The following is a 21,078-nucleotide window of genomic DNA, read 5'->3' as shown; positions in this document are numbered from 1 at the left end:
GTTGATCGTTTTTGGAGTTTTGGAACTTTCCCGTCCTATATCATGAGCTCTCTATCGATATTGCCGTTGCCATGGTTGCAACACAAATTAAGCGAAAAAGCAAAACGATGTGAAAATGACCCCAAAGCACCCCAAACAAACAAACACACACCCACAAGCATTTAAGTTCAATTCTTCTTAATTTCCTTTAAAATGTTTTGAAAAGTGCCCTGAGCTCTCCATAAAATGGATTTGACGCGATACACTTAAGTATATCATCAATATTGTTTTTATTAATATTATCATTGTTAGTATTGTTTTTATCACTATTGCTAAACGTCAGACACGGTAATGACGCAAGTTGTATTTCAATAATGATGCCTCATGTGAATTGAAATAATGTGGAAAGACTGCAAGAGTCCCCTGTATGTCCCCGCGCCCCTTATAATGTTCCTACGGGGAAAACACTTATTTGTTGAGCAACATGGATTCGCTGAGGGGATTGCATGAGGGGGTCTTAACTCACAATGACGCAAGAGACGTCAACCAAGAGTTGTTTGTTGGGGGTGATTGTCGGTTACACTCAATGCTAATTTGATATCGAGCACCCTGGTCTACACCAGTTGTCCTTTCCCATTGACATATGCGTAAGGGCTGAAGAAATAAAGGGTGGTTCGGATTGATAGAAAGAAAGAGGCAGAAACAAAAAGAAGAAGAGAGTGTGTGTGTGGAGGGATGTGCGTGTGTGTGTGTGGAGGTGCCGTGGCCAAGTGGTCCAAGGCGCCTGGCTATACATGAACAAGTCCGGCGTTCGATCCCCGGCCGCGGTAGCTATACCCGTGAGTAAGGCATTTAATCTACAGTGCTCTTTTATCCTGCTTTCAAATAAAAGAAAATGCTTGATATTGATAACTTAGCTATGAACTTGTTTTGTTTAAAAAAAAAGGGTGAGAGAGAGAGAGGGTGGGGGAATAAATAGAGACAGCGAGAACAATAAAGAAAGAAAATAATAAAAGAGAAAGAGTGTGTGAACAATTAAGCTATGGGGTGGGGTGCAAAAGCAACAAAACGCAACAACTAGAAAAGTGATAATAACATTTGTGTTCATGTACTCATAGATTGCTTTCACGAAGGTATTCCTGTGTATTATCTTAAAAGGAGGTCCGGGCTGAAAATATTTGTATCTGAATGAATAGAATAAAATTCACAGAGCACAATGCTGAATATTTCATTAAAATCGGATAAAAAAATGATGAAGTAATTAATTTTAAAGTTTATCAATATTTTGTGAAAACAGTTATATGTACATCGTCATGAATATTCATTAGATCGGTTGATGATGTCAAATCCCCACTTTATGTTACTACATGAAATCATAATGCTTCATTTTTTAAAGGTTGTGTCTCCATTATGATGAAATAAGTTGCGGCAATAAATAACTAATGCATTGATCAGTTGTCAATCGAAGTATTTCAGTTCTTGGTAGAAAATTTTTGAATAAACCTAATTTCATATAATGAAATACAAAAGAACAAACGGGGATATGACACCATCAGCCCACATAATGAATAGTCATAAAGACATGCCTAGAATTGTTTCACCAGAATAATGCAAATCTTTAAAATTCGATAACTTCGTTATTTGTTATCCGATTTTGATAAAATCTTCAGCATGTTGCTTTGTGAATTAACTCTATTTATTGAGATATAAAAATCTCCGGCCTGGATCATCCCTTTAATGACTGTTTTAGAGAAGTTATTATTTGAAAACGTATCCATAATCCATACACTGAACATGCATGTACCATACACCGAATATATATCATGTATATCGAGGAAATGTCTTTTTTTTATCTGTAAAATCATATACTACAGTGTATTGCCATAAATAATGTTGAAGAGTTTTTGTTCCCTGGTTTTGTTTCGAATTTCTTGTCAAAATTTTTGACCTATTTGTGTAAAATAATTTCACTCTTGGGTTAATTTGTCATGGTTGTGAATTATTAGTGCTGCGTGGCAGAATCGTTTTTATATAATCAACTGACGACCTATTATCATTGAAAAAGCAATTAATAAATTAATAATGATGTAAGATTACATGTCTGTATTGATTTTGAGTTTGCAGATCCGACTCTTGGCCGGTGTTGCTCTTTTTTGACACATAGCTTGCTATAGAAGTTGTTAATGCGTGAAGCAGATAAATGAACACGACGGGCCGCATTAATTCAATTAAAGCTGATGAAGTTAATTAATCGAACATCACTTTGGAGTGATCATATGAAGAAATTGATGCTCACCTAATACATTCTCATCAAATATGTCTAGAATGATTTTACATTTAGTTCTTGAAACACGAGCTGTTAATAAGTTCGTCGGGAATGGTTAAGAGACCTAAGAGCTTGTAAATCAACCACTATTAGGGCAGGCTATAGGACAACACTAATCTATCTACTTCTTTCGGAGAACTTCATCATGATCATAGAACCAAATCAATACAGGGAATCATTTCAAGGATATCCTTTTAGAACACTCAAAAGAAAAACAACAAATTAAGTTTGTTAAAATAACCTACGATATGTTGGTTAAATTAAATTCCATGTATGGGTTTTTAAAAATCTATTTTTGGTATTAGTGACATTATTTCAACCAACCTGATAGTCAAGTTAAGTTAGTTCTGAGAGAATTGGATTCCGATGGCACGTTAAAAAGTTTATCATTTGCAATATATTGAAACATGAAATCATGATCCAGTGTCATCGGACAAAAAAAAAACACTGACGATTTCCCGTCCGAGGCTACTACCCAACAAAATAAACATAATGAAACAAAGCATAATAAACCCATAATCATGATACAGAAAATGGTTAAAATAACCAAAACGTACGAATGAAAATTACTAGTGTTAAGTATTTGGGGTTCTTTTTTTAATTAAAGAAATACTTATAGTTAATTTCAATAAATGACGAAGACTGCAGTTCTACAGGACTTTATGTGATGTGGCAGTCACACTTCCCAAACAAACTCCACCTCCATAAAACTATTAAGTTTCCTTCTATGGCAAAGCAATGGTCGGTTTCGAATTGGTCAGTTTGGTGTGACTGTGATGCGGGTAGACATGGTAAAAAGGGGAGGAGGTTATTGTTATATCGGATATCGTGTTGGGCTTCCAGGGAGCGCATTGCGGTGGGATAATGTATCACGGCAATTTAGATCCTCTCTTACTTGATCAGTCCTTACATTCGGCGTAACCAAAAGCCATAATGTGTTACGGGAGGATGCAGACCAAATGAGGGTTGATGTAAAGGTGAATGACTTGGAGGATCGGTAATGGGTGATGATGGCGTCTGACGGAGGAGGAGGAGGGGTATAAAGACCGTCAGAAAAAACGGTATATGGGGGTGTTAGTTGGAATATCACATATAGTAATCATCATCTGGAATCAATGAAACAGTTTGGAAAGTAGGGCCACGAGAAGTTGTTTTCACAGGGATAAGATTATGGAAAGACTAGGCGGTCGTATACTAGGTGATAAAAATTGAGTTTAATAATAAACCAACTGTTTGAAAAGGGCGCTAAATAGGATAAAATGAACCTTTGCTGAGGGCATGGATGACTGAAGGTCCTCCTGTCAATTAACATAAGGATGGTATTTTTTACGTCACATTCACTTGAATGAAAAGCAAAGGGGTCACGAGGACAGTAATGATGAGTGTGACAGTTACGGAATGTTTCTTATAATGCAACAATCACCCATTTAACACATTTGGACTGTGCACGTTTCATACCACATAGATTGTTTTTGCAATAGTAGTGGTAAGTTCAAACAAAATTGTGACAACATACAGGAAAACAAGAGGGCAAAGGGGGAGGGCTTCGAACTTCGAACATTGTGAAGTAAAAGTGTAACGAACGGAAGATAACGGGTGTATCAATTTTGTCTGTACTTCCACGGGAGACGACTCGAAATACAATACTCGTTTCCTTGTGTGCTTTTTGTATCTTAGGGCATCTCAACACTTTATCTAGTAACTTAATCATTGTTGAACATATAGCATATGTGATGAAAATGTAGATAAAGAGAGATGAGGAGAGAGAGAGAGAGAGAAGGGGGCAAGAAGGGAGAACAAAGGTGCACAAGTGTGTGTGTATGCGTGTGCGTAAAGAGAGAAGGCGAAATTCATTATACGACAGCTATTCGGTAAGCATGTCAAGTAGGCCCTTTTACAAATTCGAAGTTCATTTTTGCGAAAATTGACGCTGTGCATTGCATATCAACACATTGACCTCTGTTTTAATGACAGGTGTATGTGCAATGACTGCATTACTGCACATGGCAAATAACATTTTGAAAGGCAAGATATTTCCACCAACGGGCCTACTACCTCTGACATATTGAGCATACTCTACAGTCTACACCATCAGTCCTATCCCATTGACTTCTATTGTGTATGTGCTGGGTCATCGGAATTTTTTTTCGGTACATATCACAATCCGACAATTATCCACTTTTCAATATAAAAGTCAAATATATCTCCATATACAATATCCCTCTTGGAATGATGAGGAATGATGGGGAATAAGATAAAATTCAAAGGTATTCCGATAGAAGACTCTGAAAACACGACGAGGAAATCCCTGTTTTGAAGAAGCAAGTATGGATTGACTGCGCGTCGCGACAATGGGGGTATTCATGAAGTGCATCCCTTTCGCACTTCATCTCACAGGTCCTTAGGACTCGGCTGCCTCTCTTAAGCGGCTTCCTGATGTTACCAAATATTGATCGGGTTGACAGTGACGTATTACCAACAGACACAACCTGCGGGCGCGGCTCTGTTAGAACAGTCGGAGTCATTACCAGCCCCGACCCCAAAACTTACCGCTGGTGAAAGTGACCGGCCAAACTCTAATTTCCGAGGCGATTGTGATGTTGCGTTCTTTCATTTCCAAAGCAAAGGATCGAAGGCAATGCGTCGTTCGGATTTAATAAGCGCTGACACAAAAATTTGCTCTCATTATTGTATCATCATATAAGTGATGACGAGTTTGGTATTTACTTATGTTGATTGCACCTTGAACTGTTACTACAACACATTCAACGAACCTTGGGCCTTTTGTCGAATATTTTCCAAGGAAACATGACTTAATATCATATACAGTTGTAAATATGCTGTTCTGCAAATAAATATTCATAACCACAAAATTGAATTAAAAACCACAGAAAAAGGCTATAAAAGAAAAACAATCAAAGAAAAGTAATTCAAAACCACACTTGAATAATTATGGTTGAACACGCGAACGGGTTGAACTCTATTAAAGAACCAAGATAGGAATGTCAAAGTTACTATCAAGAACCAGATATCATAGCTGAAGAATAAGGATGTTGTGGGCAAGTTAAGTGGTCTCCGTACGGAGGGTTATGGGTTCGAATCCGAACAATGTCGTCAATTCTTTCAGCAAAATTTGATCCTCAATGTGCTTTACTCAACCCAGGTGGGGTAAATGGGTACCGACAAGAAGTAATTTCTGAAAAGAGAAGAAGCTTTGAGCACCAGAATCGGTAACAGCTGCGTATCCGGGGTAATGAGAGTCTTGCTTACCTAGCAAGGTGGGTAAGAGCGATTTACAAATATCCTTTATTTTTGTTAATTGATCACGATTATATAAACCATAACGCCAGCATGACTGCTAAATGGGTGTTAAAACCATTAGCAGTTGCTACCACTTGTTGATCACACCCTGAACATGCTGGGGGTATTGGACTTAGTACACCCGATACACCTGATACACCGAACATATCAACGCCCCAAAGTGTACAAGTAACAACCAAACTTTTGATAACTAGATGTTGAACTGATTGACTGGTGAGGCACTCAATTTTACATAAATAAAACCACGTTTTTTTTTACACAACCCCCCATAAATCATGTTCATAGCAAAGGTAAAGGGGGGAGGGGTTAAAAATGCTGGCTAGCATACGGAGATGCCGCAACATCCTACTCGTTCTCAAAGAATTGAATACTATATGAAATTACATGTTCCTTTGTCAAAATATATAACACCGTTCTGTAGGGGAAATCTGCGTTTCATCGCCCATCTTTCAGAATCCGGAGGAATTCGTTATTATTCTACTCTATTTACGAAATGTTAGCGGTAACCCATTCCCATGTTTGTATATTCTTGAATTCACCACGATAACCATCATAACCACGTACAAGAATATGAGAGAAGTCCACAATTTCTTGTGAGACTATTTAACACCAGTCGGTCATTTCTTTCAGCAAAATTTGATCCTCGATGTGCTTTACTCAACCCAGGGGCCCGTTGCAGAAAGAGTTGCGTTTAAATGCAAGACTACAAATCAATCGCAAGTGTCAAATGCGCGCTGTTGATTGGTTGAAAATCAAGTTGCGCATTATTTTTAGAGTTGCGATTGATTGCAACTCTTTCTGCAACGGGCCCCATGTGGGGTAAATGGGTACCGGCAGGAAGTAATTTCTGAAAAGAGAAGAAGCTTTCAGCACCAGAATCGGTACAGCTGCGTATCCGGGGTAATGAGAGTTTTGCTTACCTAGCAAGGTGGGTAAGAGCGATTTACAAATATCCTTTGCTTTTGTATATTGAACACGATTATATAAACCATTACGCCAGCATGACTAATAAATGGGTGTTAAAACCGACAGCAGTTGCTAACCCTTGTAAATCTTTGTAAATCATTGTTAGATATGAAACTGTCGAATGGCAAAAAGAGTTTGGAATGCATTCATTATGTAAATTGTGTTCCGTTTTAGAATAACTATAGAAACACCATGAACAGCCTAGGGATTAGTAAGTGTTCAGATCTAAAATCGGTGAAAATCGTGTACCTTGTCATACCTTTAAACATCATTGTTTTTATGCGTTAAATATCTTACATTTCCACAGAAAAGAAATTTGATCGACTTTTGTTCTAGATAATCGTGCGGCTACCAGCATTACGTTATTTATTAAGGTATGTGAGAAGAAATACCTATTCATACGGTCCCAGTTGAAGGTAGCATTCGTAAATTCGAATAGCCTAGATAACAGCACTATCTTGATGCACATGCAAGTTCATGCATAGTATTAGTTGTCACAGAAAGGCGAAGGTATAGAAGTCTTGATGATCAAACAACTCCTTCTTACATCTCAAGGGGCAAACTGATCCCGACCTTCCGGGCTTTGGGGACCCGAGAAATGAACACGACACCGTAGATGAACACGTATGGGAGCTCGGAAAACATATCTTTACCACCATGATGGATCATCAAGGCTGCGAGGAGAGTTCCTGAAGAAGGCTGTTGGTGTCCACATCAAGTACATACCCCAGAAACCTCCTGCAACACAGAGGCAGAGTTACACCGGTGTTGGTATCCCCCAAGGTTCCCGAACGGTCGCTTGATCGTGTTGATTAACAACATCAAGTAACATTCACCATTCAATGGCTGTGGATTTCTTACCTTTTTCTACAACAATTGCCTGTCGCCAATGTGGCCAACGACTTGATATACCACTATGAACATTCCGAATGTCTTGTTTGGATGAACCGGCATTACTTGTTTCGTACACTGGACATGCTGGAGCGATTATTTCACTATGAATGACAACCCCTATCGTAAACTATTAACCAAATACCCTGTGAAATATGATTGTTTCACAAAAACACATGAAGAATATAACTAGTCAAGCAACGCGGCTTGAAACGTTAACGTTTGTCGGTATTTACAAAGAAGCATTCAGACGTTTTAAGTTTCCTTTAAATACATGTAGATTATAATCTTGAAAATTAATTTTTGCTAATTCTGAGTCACTTTCTTTTAAATACGATAAAAATAGGCGTTATATGTTGTGCAACTCGAGTATTAGAAGGGTGCGAAGAAAAGGGCTTTCGCTTTTGAATAGAGAATACAAGAATGGGGTGTACATTTACGAGAGTACGTTCATATCTTCCTTAGATAAATCAATACCGAGAGGAGAAAGGCGATATTAATTAATTTTCCACGTATTGGCAATAAATAAAATATAGCACGAGTGTTAATCTTGGACATACACGATGCACAAAGTTGGGTGTTTAAACTGACATTAATTGGTGTCCCAGGAGGACACATCGTTAGCTGTTGAATTTACGCCCAAGATTTAAAAAAAAACAAATATGATAACATAATCGGGTATTAAATAACCCCTTGGATCTAAATCCGGTGAAAATGATTGGCTTGTTCTTCTATGCACACCGCTATGTTGTTCAGAGTCCCGGCATCCGGAAGGCGTGGATCATATGACAAACTTGGACTCTACCTAACCCTATTAAGACGTGCCAATGAACTTCACCCGCTCGGTCGAAACTTTTCATTAATGAGACGTCCATCATTAATTCAACGTCATCATGTTTACCCCTCAAGATAAGGCGTAAATCCACGCATGCGCATGGATATCACGAAATACTATTTGTTGTAACGACCTCGGCCAGCGCCAGGCGACGAAAGAAAGTTATTGCATGCAGGGGAAGAGATTTATTACCAGGTCATAAGCAAAGCTTGGCTGCCAGATTGTCTTGTTTGATGGAGTATTATTGGATTTTGAAGACCGTCATCATTGAATTTGTCACAATTTGCGATGAAAGTATGAGTAATATAACAGAACTGCGTGACTCCGCACAGCACGAAGTTAATAATGAAAAACTGATAAATTGCATGTTGGAGAAATGATAAAGATCCAACCAATATGAACTGATCTTTTGTACAAACAAAACAGTATGGTTAGCATAAAGTGAGCGAGACGATACCCATGTAACCACATTTTTTAATGAAAAAAGTATTTGTGAAACAAAAAATACACTAAATTTACGTTTTACAACATGACCAAATAATCTTTATGTAATTGTAATGGGTAACCCGGCGCATCTGTCATGTTTTCATCTTTTAGATGGGCAAAGTTTGTTTTAAGAGTATTAGGAAAGTGAAAGCATTATCAAATTGGTGCGACAAAAATATAATCGTCTCTTGGTTTAATTTGTACAGACTACCCAGGTGCATAACACTTGAACTATAGTTTGCATTAAGGAAATTTGTTTGGCATCTAATTTGTGATTATTTTCCAAGATATTTGTGTTAGCCTGGTGAATGTTTGATATAGACAAACCTTGCAAATTCTTGATCATGTTATCAGAAAGTTTATGATCCTTGATATATCTGACAGCGAGACAGGATGTCTTCAAGATTGTTGAATAACGTTATACAAAAAAGGTCAAGGCACAGCCGAATATGTCTCCTTAAAAGGTTATTAGGAAATCAACCTTAAACAAAGGCGATCTCCGACAAAAACAAAATAATAATTCGAATGAAGACTCATACTAAATTTTTAAACTAATGACGAAGGTTCGCATATTGCTGAATTCAAAATGCGTAACCTCGATAGATTCTCTGCTTGAAGGTTCCAAAAACATCTGCCTGTTCCATAAGGTTGCTAGCACTTCCTCTCGCAATCATTACGACAGGTGTTCACATTGCCTGGTCCTTGAAGAAAAGATGACTATGCAGTGCACTTCCAAACCCCTCTCGTAATATACTTCCATTGACAAAGGGAAGTTATGATCCAGAAACACTGCGGAACACCAGGAAACACGACAGTGGAAACGGGATACGATGTTCATCGTCAAATCTAACGAGTCCCACTTCCTTTTTTAAGGCTCAGCTGAAAGATTCAGTCGAATTTACATACCTCTAATCAATGAGGTGGGAGAAAAGGGCGTCTGCACTCCACCCAGTGAACCCGAATTCCCGAACACAGATCTCTTCTCATACTCATGCATCAGAGATCTTGATCTTATACAACCATGCCTGTTCTGTCGTGTATAATACCTACATTGGGGAAACGTCGCCTTGTCAAAGTAAAACAAGTTTAAACTGATTTCCCTTTACAATAAACATGATAAGATGAGTACTTTTTGCCTAACGGAAAATCAATACACGGCCTTGAGAGACCTATATTAGACTCGGCCTGTGAGGCAATTTCCTATAATTGTGACAGCCCAGGTTATGCGTAGCAGCCCGAGTGTCTTCTCTTTTACTTCTGCAGTTTGAAAGGTACAATTTTAGTGAATGGGACGCCGTATACGTGGAGCGTTGGGCTCAAACGAGCATGATGTTAAATAATGAAGATGAGGAATGGGGATAGCTAACATGATAAATGGTAATAAACTGTGTCTTGACTTAATCAAGTCGGTTCTTTAGGCAAGACATGCCTCTCATGTCATTCCCTATGAATACAATGCCAAAATTTTGATGATATTGAGTGCACTCTTATAACTTACCAGTGGGATAAAAAAAACGAAATGCTCCTTGATAATGGAACTAGCAACCTCCCTCTCTCTCTTTCTCTGTGGAACAATGATTATCGTAAAATATTGAGATTTGCTAAAATAACAATGGGAAACTATGGTCTATCTCATCCACTTCAAGTAGTATAAATTCTATCCGAGAATAATTTTCTTTACACATTTACGCGTAAAAAACAGTACTAAAATGCGTGGTGAAAAGAAAAGTTTCGAGATGTATCCATACAATGACAAAACGTGACGTTTGCACTATTGCCGAGTTTTCCTTAAAAACGAAGAACTCTTAGCGACATGTTTGTTCTTCTTGCATTCGACCTGCTACTCACGAACAGACGGAAATTCGTCACTGACACCTTTGATCGATTGCACAGGAGTTCGGATCGATAGCGCAGATTAAGCGGGAAAGCACGAAATGCTCACATATCTCGGTGGTGTTACACATAACGGGGGAAGTGACAGGAACGAGGTCGAGAGCTCATATCGAAAGTTATGAATTTTTAAAAGAAAATCGGACACGGGCAACCAAGCTTTTATGGATTTTATGTCATCGGTTTTTATCTTCACCTTCTGTAGATCTAGACTCTAAAGCTTCACTTTTCTGGATTAAACTTTTAGCTTGTCGCAGTCTCCTATATGTAAGCAACGTGACCAATTTGCGCTTTAAAATGATATTATCTATAGTTTGTTTAGTTAGCCTGCGACAGTTAACATGAATTGATATTAGGTGCTATACAGGATTTTTTTTTAATTAACAACTGTCTCTATTTTGCATGAAATGATTGTTGTGTGATACGTTCTTTATTTTCTAATACACTATACCTTATGGGCACTATGATGTCATATTGATCATGTCAATGTTGTTACATAAAGTATTATTCTTTTGTAAATTGATATGACATCATTTTACCCTGGTTGAGAATGAATAATAATAGTAATAAACACTTATTTAACCAGGGTAGCAACTATCAGCTGAAAGCTGTTCTCCCAGCGGGCCCTCCATAACATAATCTGTTATTATTACCCTGCTCTGTTTTCATACGTCGAGCGCCTGGCAAGAAGGAAGAAGGTCCCATTTTAAAAGGCTTTGGTATGACTCGGCCGGGGATCGAACCCGCGACCTCCTGTCCATGAGGCGGGCGCTCTACCACTGAGCCACCACGTCCATGAAGTGGTAAAGCTTCCAACAGTTGGTTAGTGGGCATATGCATGATTGCAGTTCGCGTTATGTAACATATGATTTTATCATCATCCACGTTATAAAGTATAAAATCTCAAGTGCCCCCTTGGTCCAACGAATCAGACATCAGGTTATGACAATACGATATTGGAAACGACTTTGAAACCAATAATTCATGGAAACGGCAGAAACAGAAATGATAAGGCTTTATATGATTTTTTAAGACGATTATGCCCACTTGGCTTAAAAAAAACACCCAACATGAAATTATTTTCCCTGAAACGCCAGCAAAAGAGAGGGTGCTTTGAATTTGAAAATAATATTTGTTACTTAATATGTTTCAGCCTACAATAAATTGAAAATGTAGAATTTATTCAAATCCCTGCTTGTTTGCCTTTTCCAAAGGAGGAAAAGTAATTTTTAAATCAATAGTAGTATATTTTACATATTTGTCGTTTCCCATTCCAGTAAACCGATTATTAAGATTGTATATATTTTTTTGAGGCTTTACCTAATACTGTCAAAGTATTATGACATGATATTAAGAAGGATAACAGGCAATGAATATCCAAGTGCTCATTTAAAACCTGGATTACTTTGCCTGACTGTGAGTTAACTTTAAAAATGTTTCCAAAAGAAAACAATATTAACAAGCAATCGCGACCTTTCGCAACCGGCAACGTTAGATCTGCGGTTCGTATGCAAATTCTTGTTATTACTACATGTACAAATATGTTATACAGCGACATGTCGAGATCAAGATATGCGAAATCATGCATGTCATTCGCAAGTTGTGAGATGAAAATCCCGTGCTTTTACGTACGTACGTCAGCTCATCACAAATAACGTATTTGCGTCATTATTAAAAATTTTCCCAAACATTGTACAGTCCTGCTACGGGGTTCTCTTTATTGAATAAACAATAATAATAGTAATAAACAAATAAAACAGATATATTCTCATCAGCATCAATCAATAAGAATGAACCAATCATATAAAACAAATGATACCACTGTCATTTCTTAGGATCAAACAGTAAAAATGTACATAATAGAGTCGATGATAGGACATTGGCTCAGTAACATGTATATCCGGTGAGGATCGGTAACATTTCATTGAGGCAGTTATCGTAGCGTGTTATCCATAACATAAACATGGTTTCTTGTTGTGAAAGATCACGATTTTAGATCGATCATCACTTCGATTAAGGAACATCATCAAGACGTGTGATTGACAGCGTTACACATAAATTGCCCTACCGCTTGAAGAAAGGGAGAGAGAGAGAGAGAGAGGAAGGGTGGAGGGGTATGTATTATAAATCATCTAAAAAAAAAACTTCCGCTTTACTTTAATATTCATTTTGGACCAATTTGCATTCGAGCCCAAAGTATACCACATTGTAATATTTAATATGATAAAATTCCCTAGAAAGGACTTACCAAACTTTCCTGATACGTTTCTGGATCCAGAAGGGAAAATGATCTCATTTCTCACAAATCCTCAATATATCAAAATATATAACGGGATATTTCAGCAGTTAATCGACCGAAGCTCAATACTAGATTATTAAGGGGTTTTGTAATTCAGCGTAATATTTCGAGATTGAATAGCCTATTTCACAATCTTTTCCTAGCTGCAATGAACTCTAAAAATCCGCAAACTTTCTGTTATAAAAAGGTTATTTAAATGTCAGGTCCGAAAATCCGATATAAGCTTTGAATCGGTTATCTTTCGAGATGACAATCCGCACAAGATATATTGAAAGAGTACGCTATTAATATCAAAGTTAAAACTTCTTAAATGCCTTATCCAAATGCCATGACCCTTTCCTATTCTTACCTTTTATTACTTTTTACAGGTCTCTTGGAAGCAACGAGGAATAATTCAAAGCTATTGTGGAGTCGGTGAGTAAAGATAAATTATTTTACTGTCATTTCTCCTCATACACCAAAAAATTATTTTGAGTAGTTGCGACATTACTATTAACAGCAAATATAAAACAAACCCCGAAAAGCAATACCAGTACTTCTTTTTCGAACATGATGAAAATATTTTTTGTGCCGTTATTTTTTCCTTGGTGCTCCTTCGTAATTATATGGACAATATTGATTAGGCCCTGACGATTAAACCATATTCCTTTTGATGAAGTCCGCTAAATGTCTATAAACAGTCCCTAATTTGTTTGCTATTGAATTAAACCAGTCTTGTGAAATTAGCAGTTGGCTCTCGTCATTAGATTACAGATGAGGTTAAAGATCCCACGAAAAAGGGTCCAAAATAAAGTTTATGATGAAAGATGTCTGAGAATGGCAAAATCTGAAAGAGGGGAAATTGGAAGCCATTATTACAATCAATGAAATGTATTATAAAGTACATCACCCTTTTATTAAAGGATCGTAGCGCGTGCTCTTTGCAGCCAACAAATTCATGTTAATTCAGATTGCTTCCTTAAAAAAACCCAAGTCCATATTAGTAATAAACACAATTAATTTAAGGCCAGTTAATCCATGCTGACAAATTTTTGCTTAAATGGAAATAGTAATATCAAGCAAGATACGATGATGGAAATGTTATTTGAAAATAAACAGATGTAAAAAAAAAGAAGAAAGTTGTGCCATTTTCAGGTAGTGTTTAATTTGACAAAAAAGATTTGGATACCTCAGGCCATATGCAAATGAAGGCATTGGTGATGTCACGCACCCAGCATTTCTGTTGGATTGAGTTATTTGAAATATGGATATACACCTTTTGTGTTTAGCTCTGAAAAATCAGAGAATTGGCTGAATACACCGTAATTTTTTAAGAACTTTTTAGTTACCTTATATTTTCCCCATGAAGGACTTAAAATTCTACAAATATGAACATACGATACAAATGGCCACATTTCCGAGGCAATCCCTCGGATAGGACGTTAGTAGGTGACGCCAATAACGATAATAATACTGATAATAACAATAATAATAATGACAATAACAATAACAATAATCATAATTGTAATAATCTCTTTTCTGGAATTAATCGAACGTTGAGAATGATGTAAAAAAAATTTTCTTGCTTTTGCATTCAAAGGCTTTTTCAGTGTCCTGTATGCTTGCTTGATTTCCCCTATTTATTAAAATTTCCTGGTAATTGGATTGGGATTTTACATTAATATAACGACAGTCGCAACAAAGACTGCATGCACTTTAAGAGCAAATCTATTTCCTTTATTGTATTCTAAAATGTTAAGATGTTGATGATGTAACACATGCATAGAAAAACAGTATGCACCAGTTTTGTAAATAGGAAACCGAGACCAGGACAGCATTTCATCAGGATTTGCAGTCGGACCTGATACATTTTCTTTATCAAATTGGTTGGGGAGCACAGGTTTTTAATGTCTACTACTGTGCTAACTATAACGGATAAGAGTCCGACAAGTTGTATTTTTTTCAAACACTACCGAGGATTTTCATGAAAAAATAAAAAGTGCGATATAAGTTTATTACACATTCACTAGAAACTATTCAACAAATGGAAGAAGTTGGTGATTTCAATTAAGCACATAGATACGGAATTCACTTGATCCTTTTTTGTTATTCGTTTCATTTTTAAAATTTTGTTTGAAAAATTCATATACTTTCTTTAAGATTCGAAATCGCCTTACTCTTAATGCATTGCTAAATCCTAATCAGACAACGTGTAAAGTCTGAAGTGCAAAGATTCATGGAATACAGATTAGGCTAATCTCGCCCCCTCAAGCAAGAGCTTATCTGTTCACGGTAACACCTGGGCCCCATCTTACAAAGAGTTGCGATTGATCCGATCAATCGGAACTATGGAAAGCCAGCAAAGTCAACATATAAAATGCATGTTTGTGTGTGATCTCCTTTTTTTACAAAGTACATTTTGCAAATTTCCTGTAGAAAAAAAATTATGACACTGATGGATTTCCATACAGTTACGATTGATTGGATCAATGGTAACTCTTTGTCAGACTGGGCCCTGATGTAGAGGTGCTATCGGAATACCTAATCATAAATTTCTTACTCATTTTCCTATTTTTCTTTCAAGCGATGAATTATTGAGTCTTACTATTTTAGAGATAACAATTGAGTCACTTTCTTTCAGTAACCGTAATTTTTCGTAAACAATCCTTTTTTTGAGAATATATTGCCGGTAAAGTTAAACATTATACCTGATGCCATGGTCGTACATGGATGTTTAAATCATCTTCTTCGGATATACATTTGAGCTTTGTAATGCAGTCTGCAGAGGAGGGGATATCAACATAGCAAAAGTGGTACTGTGGCCCGTTTCACAAAACCTGCTAAAATAATAAAATCGCAATGATGACCTTTTGAAGTCTTTCGATTTTATTGACAAATTGTTAACTTGTTACATAACTCATGCATTTGTTATTGTGGCAAGTCTTGAGGAAACGGGGACCTGGTGGTGTAAAATATGTAAGGCAATGTGAAAATGTGTGCCTGTACGCGCGCACGTGCGTGTGCGTGATTATAGGGTGTTCATCATTTCATCTACAATACGTTTCATCTACACAGGTTGCCCACCGAGCCTCTAGAATAGTAGATCTTTCATTCTCCTGTATTCATAATAGATGAACCTCCATCTGTGAGATTCGCCATTTTCACCTTCAATTTGGCAAACTGTTTCGAAACAGTCAGGTCCTGATGAATATTTAATCTTCCTCGTGATAGTTTTCCGCATTTTCTGGGCGACTTCCTCAACGTCATTTACATCACGACATGGCTGCATGGTTATGCCATAATGTTAGACGGAATCATTCGTAGAAACGGATTTTTTTTAAAGGAGGGGAAACATCACTGACCGATCTGAGTGATCTTCGACGAACCTTCATTTTCTTAGAATGTGGTCTGCTCATTTTTTCATAAATATCTTTCTCTATATTCATTCTCCACAGCTTATGACGTCACATGCTGTACACAAATATATTTTGGGGTTATTTAGTTTCATGGTGTAATTAAATCTTGAAAGGTAACAATAATAACAAAAAAAAAAAAAATTAGACCCAGGTCAGTAGCTTCTCCTTCATGCTACATTCACACTGGGACTATTCTCGATATTTCAAAACCTTGTTTAAACGCCTACATAATCATCTACATAATACCCATACACAAACATGACAGTTTTATATATGATGCCAGTTATTAAAAATATTGTGCGAATACTGTCCAGCCCCATTGATAATAAGTTTAAAAAATTGACAGCTCCATTGTATGCAGTAAAGTATCACCCCTGTTGATATATATATATATATATATATATATATATATACAAAATAATAATGATATAATAACACTAACGTTTTATTTTCCCAGGTAGCCACTTCAGACATAAAACTGCTCCACCACCGGGCCCCAGCAGTTATTATTACCCATCTCCAATCTAAATCCTGAGCCACAAGCAAGAAGGCAGATGGTCCCATTTATGAGTTCAATGGACAGAATACTTCACGAGGTGAAAGATGAAATGATTCATTCAACGAGGCGTAGCCGAGTTGAATGGATCATTATTTAATCTTTCATCGAATGAAGCATTCTGTCCATTGCACGAATTAAAAAACATTCATTATTTGGTTTATATGACACCTAAAAAATATTTATTTTTTTTCATATGAAACTCATGAATTTCGATGCAAAACATGCTCATGCAGTACGAGTTCGGTCTGTTGATTGTTACGTCATTACAACATGCGCACTGCTGGCTGGTGCATGAGCTGCAGTCTCGGTGCGTGCGCGAGTGCAATGGACAAACTGGACAAAATCGTATGGATCCAAAATTGCACGATGAATGGATCCAACATTGCACGGTTGATGACGTCACTGCAAATGGGCTGAATGAACGATATTAAACAACCAATCAAATCACAAGGATCTATCTAGGTGTATTATAATCTTTGATATGACTCGGCCGGGGATCGAAACCACGCGATCATGGCGATCTCCAGTTCATGAGGCGGGCGCTCCACCACTAAGCCATCATGTCCGCTGTAGATTATAATAATTTATTAAAAAAATAATAATAACACTATTCGAGGAAAATAATCAGAGCAGTAGATTCAATTCATGGATTGTTAGCTTGCACTTTCAGTTTCGCATACTGGAGTAGGCCTATAAGACTAAGGACTCAAGAACTGTTGCAAAAGAAAATAAGAGGCGAGAGAGGTTGGGTGCTAAAACAGCAGTTCTATGTAAAATAATCGATGCTGGGAGCTGCGGCTCCTGACGTTGGAAAATAGCAAAGTATCATTTAGATTCAGTGAGTCGATCCTAATGCTTCAGTTACATGAATGAAACCGACTCCAAACCGACCGATGGTATGTCATTGGTAATAATGTAATCACTTTGGCCGGTCTGGAGTCAGGTTCGTCAGTGTGACCGAAGCTTTACCAGGTATGATGTCCGTGAGTGGTCGGAGAATTGAAGAAAATGTCAAAGATTTCATTTGGATACAGGGGACAACCGTAGATTAAATGGATTTCAGGGGAAATACATTGGAATACATAACCAGTTTTACATGTTATATAAGTGATATAAAAGCATTGTTACATAAAACTATACCAGCCCATCCAGTGTTTTCTATCTTTTTTTACTGTAATTTAAGAAATAAACATTCAATTCTGATTTAATTTCATAAAGCAACAATCATATTTCATTAGTTGCAGCGAAATCTGTATTCAACCATTTTCATCAACCATGTCTGTGTTGAATGGACTTAAAGAAATATGTATCCATCACCCCTTTTTTTGTAGAAGGTGGAGAGCACAGCGTATTTTTTTTAAAATATAGATATAACTTAAATATAATTTTCATTTTGTCATTATCATGGTATCTCATATTTTCAAAAGAGTGAGAGTTCACTTCCGTATGACTCAGTTACTGTATTCAATCTCTCAATAAACCATGTTAGTAAGTTCAGATATTCATGAAAACACAATACGTTGATGAGATATCTTATCTTCTTTTTTCCCATGTACTGGCATTGAACTTAACGATAAAATCCCTTAATGAAAGTAAATGTCGTCGAATCTCCCTCAAACTTATTTGAAACGTACAAGTGCGAATTTATTAAAGACATCAATTTCCAATGAAATGTTGAAATAAAATACTTGACATGGCCTTGGTACCGCGGATCGGATCATCAGTAAGCTCTAATTATTGCCATAGACTTCTGCATTTGCCCTTATGAATTTTAATTATTATCTTTACTCCTAAGAAGATATAATTTTAATCACCAATCATAGATAGATCCCTGAATATATAAGGATAGGCGTGTTTGTTCTGCAAACAAGAAACAGAATACCAAACATCTAATTCACGTAGATGCAAATTTGTTCAGGCATTTAAACAAAATTACAGCTAATAATACATTTATAAACAACTTGACCTTCTTATAAAACCGTTTCTTGGAGAAGGTTTTACTCCCTTTTCAATATCTTAGCATCTCTATCAACAATTCAGGATGATCCCCCTGGTTATTATGCATCAGGATAGATATGAAAACTCTAATCTCTCCTTTCCCGGTGGGTGTTTCATAAAGCTGTTCGTAAACTAAGAGCGACTTTAAGAACGACTGGTGATCCTTTCTTGTGGTACATGATATTTTCATTGGAAACGGTCAAGCGCGTAAGAAAGTTCACCAATCGTTCTTAAAGTCGCTATTAACTTACGAACATCTTTATGAAACGGCCCTCCGTCTCGGTAGAAATACCTTATTTGATTTAGGAGAACAATTTTGGTAGTTCAAAGACCGAATTCCGATATAAGGTTCTGATAATAACTTCTGTAAAGCTGTTAAAATGGTTAAGGACAATGCCTCTTTTATTTCAACTAAAGTATTGCCCCCTCCATAATGCGTATTGTTCGCCGATTTTACAAACATGCTTAAAGACTAAATTTTCATTCATTGTTATCGATATGAAATAGTACTAACTGAATTCAATTCATAGATAAATGTTAGTCAGTGGTCGAGCATATGAATTTATTATGTTCAAAGCATGTCCTTAGCTCCGTTAAAATGGCAATAATGTGAACCATGCCATAGTATTAAGGAACATTAAAATATTACAAAAGTGTAGTAGTCAGGGAATGCATTAGAATTTAAGTATGGCATTTTCCCGGCGGTTAGGATTTAAACTCAAATTAAGCTCCAAACGCCCTCTGTAGGTAATAACTTTTTAAAAGTTTTGTGTGAGGGTGTGTGTGTGTGCATCCTTCACACCATAGCCATTTTGGGGCACATGTATTCATATAATCTAATAATGAAATAGAATAGCGACATGCATTTTTTTTAGGGGGGGGGGGGGTAAAAAAACACAAGGACATGCTTGCAGGTTTAATGTTCATCAAAGAATAAAATGAAAGTATTCTTTTAAACTAAATGTGAGAAGAATATTTCGGACCGATTTCCCTGCTCATGTTCTGTGAATATGATTTCACATTTACTCTCTTTGAAATAAATCATTAATGCATGACTATTTTAATAATTCTCCTTGTTTTATATCCTAAGAGATCGCTCATATATGACTTGATTATCTTGTTATGTGATAGCGATAAGACGGTAGTTTCAATATCAGTGTGCATACATGGCCTAGGTGTATTATCTGTATGCTCCAATTGCTTCCTTTGTTTTTAGTTTTCCTCTCCATTTTTTTTCAATAACTGACGCGCGTCAAGCCTCAAATCCCCCTAACTTGACTTTTATTGAAGACCCTTCTCTCAAAAGCTAATCCAGCCAAGAGAGGATGCTTCAGCCAGCTTTCACCGCCGATCCCCCATGAGATTGAATGCATATAAGATTTACTTCGCCTGAAAATGCTAAACAAACGAACCGCAGCGAAGGCCGTGCGTCCCACGAATACAAATTGGTGTGCTGTTTTCCAAATGTTTACTTTCTTTCGGCGACTTTATTGCGGCAGATTGTACATGCTCGCTGCTGGGGTCAAGTGAGCGTGGTAAGTGAATGCTTATTTTGGATTGCGGTAAACGCAAGCGTTGGGGGAACATTTCGTTGAAATAATCAGCTACGTAGGACTAATAGTCGCGTCATCATGAAATTAAAGAAAATGAAAACGTCCAAGATGGAGAGCATGGGTCTATGGATAGATAAAGCAGATTGGATGATATGAATTGTAACTGTAACTTGTAACTTAACCACTGTAGATTGACGGCCACTCACTAAGAATGCATAGGAGTGAATCCGCAACTCATTGGTATGAGTGGATTGACCTTTTCTTGTAATCGAGTGGTAACGCACTCCCGTTTGAATGACCATGGGGTTTTCTCTTCTTTCACTAACCTTTTCACTCGGTAGAAGAGTGGCTCAAGTAGATTAATTTGAAGAGCCGATAACCGAAGCATGTTACCCACGATCAAATGCTTATTTTCGGTATTTTTTTAATTCTTGTTGCCCCAATATCGACCACGTGGTGGTTGCTCTACGTTAAGTCATGCAGAATTTGACGAAACGATATACAATGGGAATTATGAAAGATCAACCTTACTACCTAATTACATTTCTAGTATAAAGCATTACGTATAATTTGCCGCACG

The 21,078-nt window shown here is 37.0% G+C and overlaps 1 protein-coding gene across 1 annotated transcript in view; it reads left to right on the top strand.

The window, feature by feature from the left end:
- The first annotated feature begins 13,367 nt into the window (after positions 1 to 13,367).
- LOC121431235 (trissin receptor-like) overlaps positions 13,368 to 21,078 on the top strand; it is a 50,329-nt gene continuing 42,618 nt past the window's right edge. Inside the window, exon 1 of the mRNA XM_041628747.1 lies at positions 13,368 to 13,407. The gene's annotated coding sequence lies outside the window, so the exon portion shown is untranslated. The remainder of the gene's footprint in view (positions 13,408 to 21,078) is intronic.

The sequence above is a fragment of the Lytechinus variegatus genome, chromosome 17 (genome assembly GCF_018143015.1).
Source record: "Lytechinus variegatus isolate NC3 chromosome 17, Lvar_3.0, whole genome shotgun sequence".
In the NCBI taxonomy this organism is placed as follows: Eukaryota; Metazoa; Echinodermata; class Echinoidea; order Temnopleuroida; family Toxopneustidae; genus Lytechinus; species Lytechinus variegatus.
Note: the sequence above shows the minus strand (reverse complement) of the source record. Positions and strands in the feature narration are given on the sequence as shown.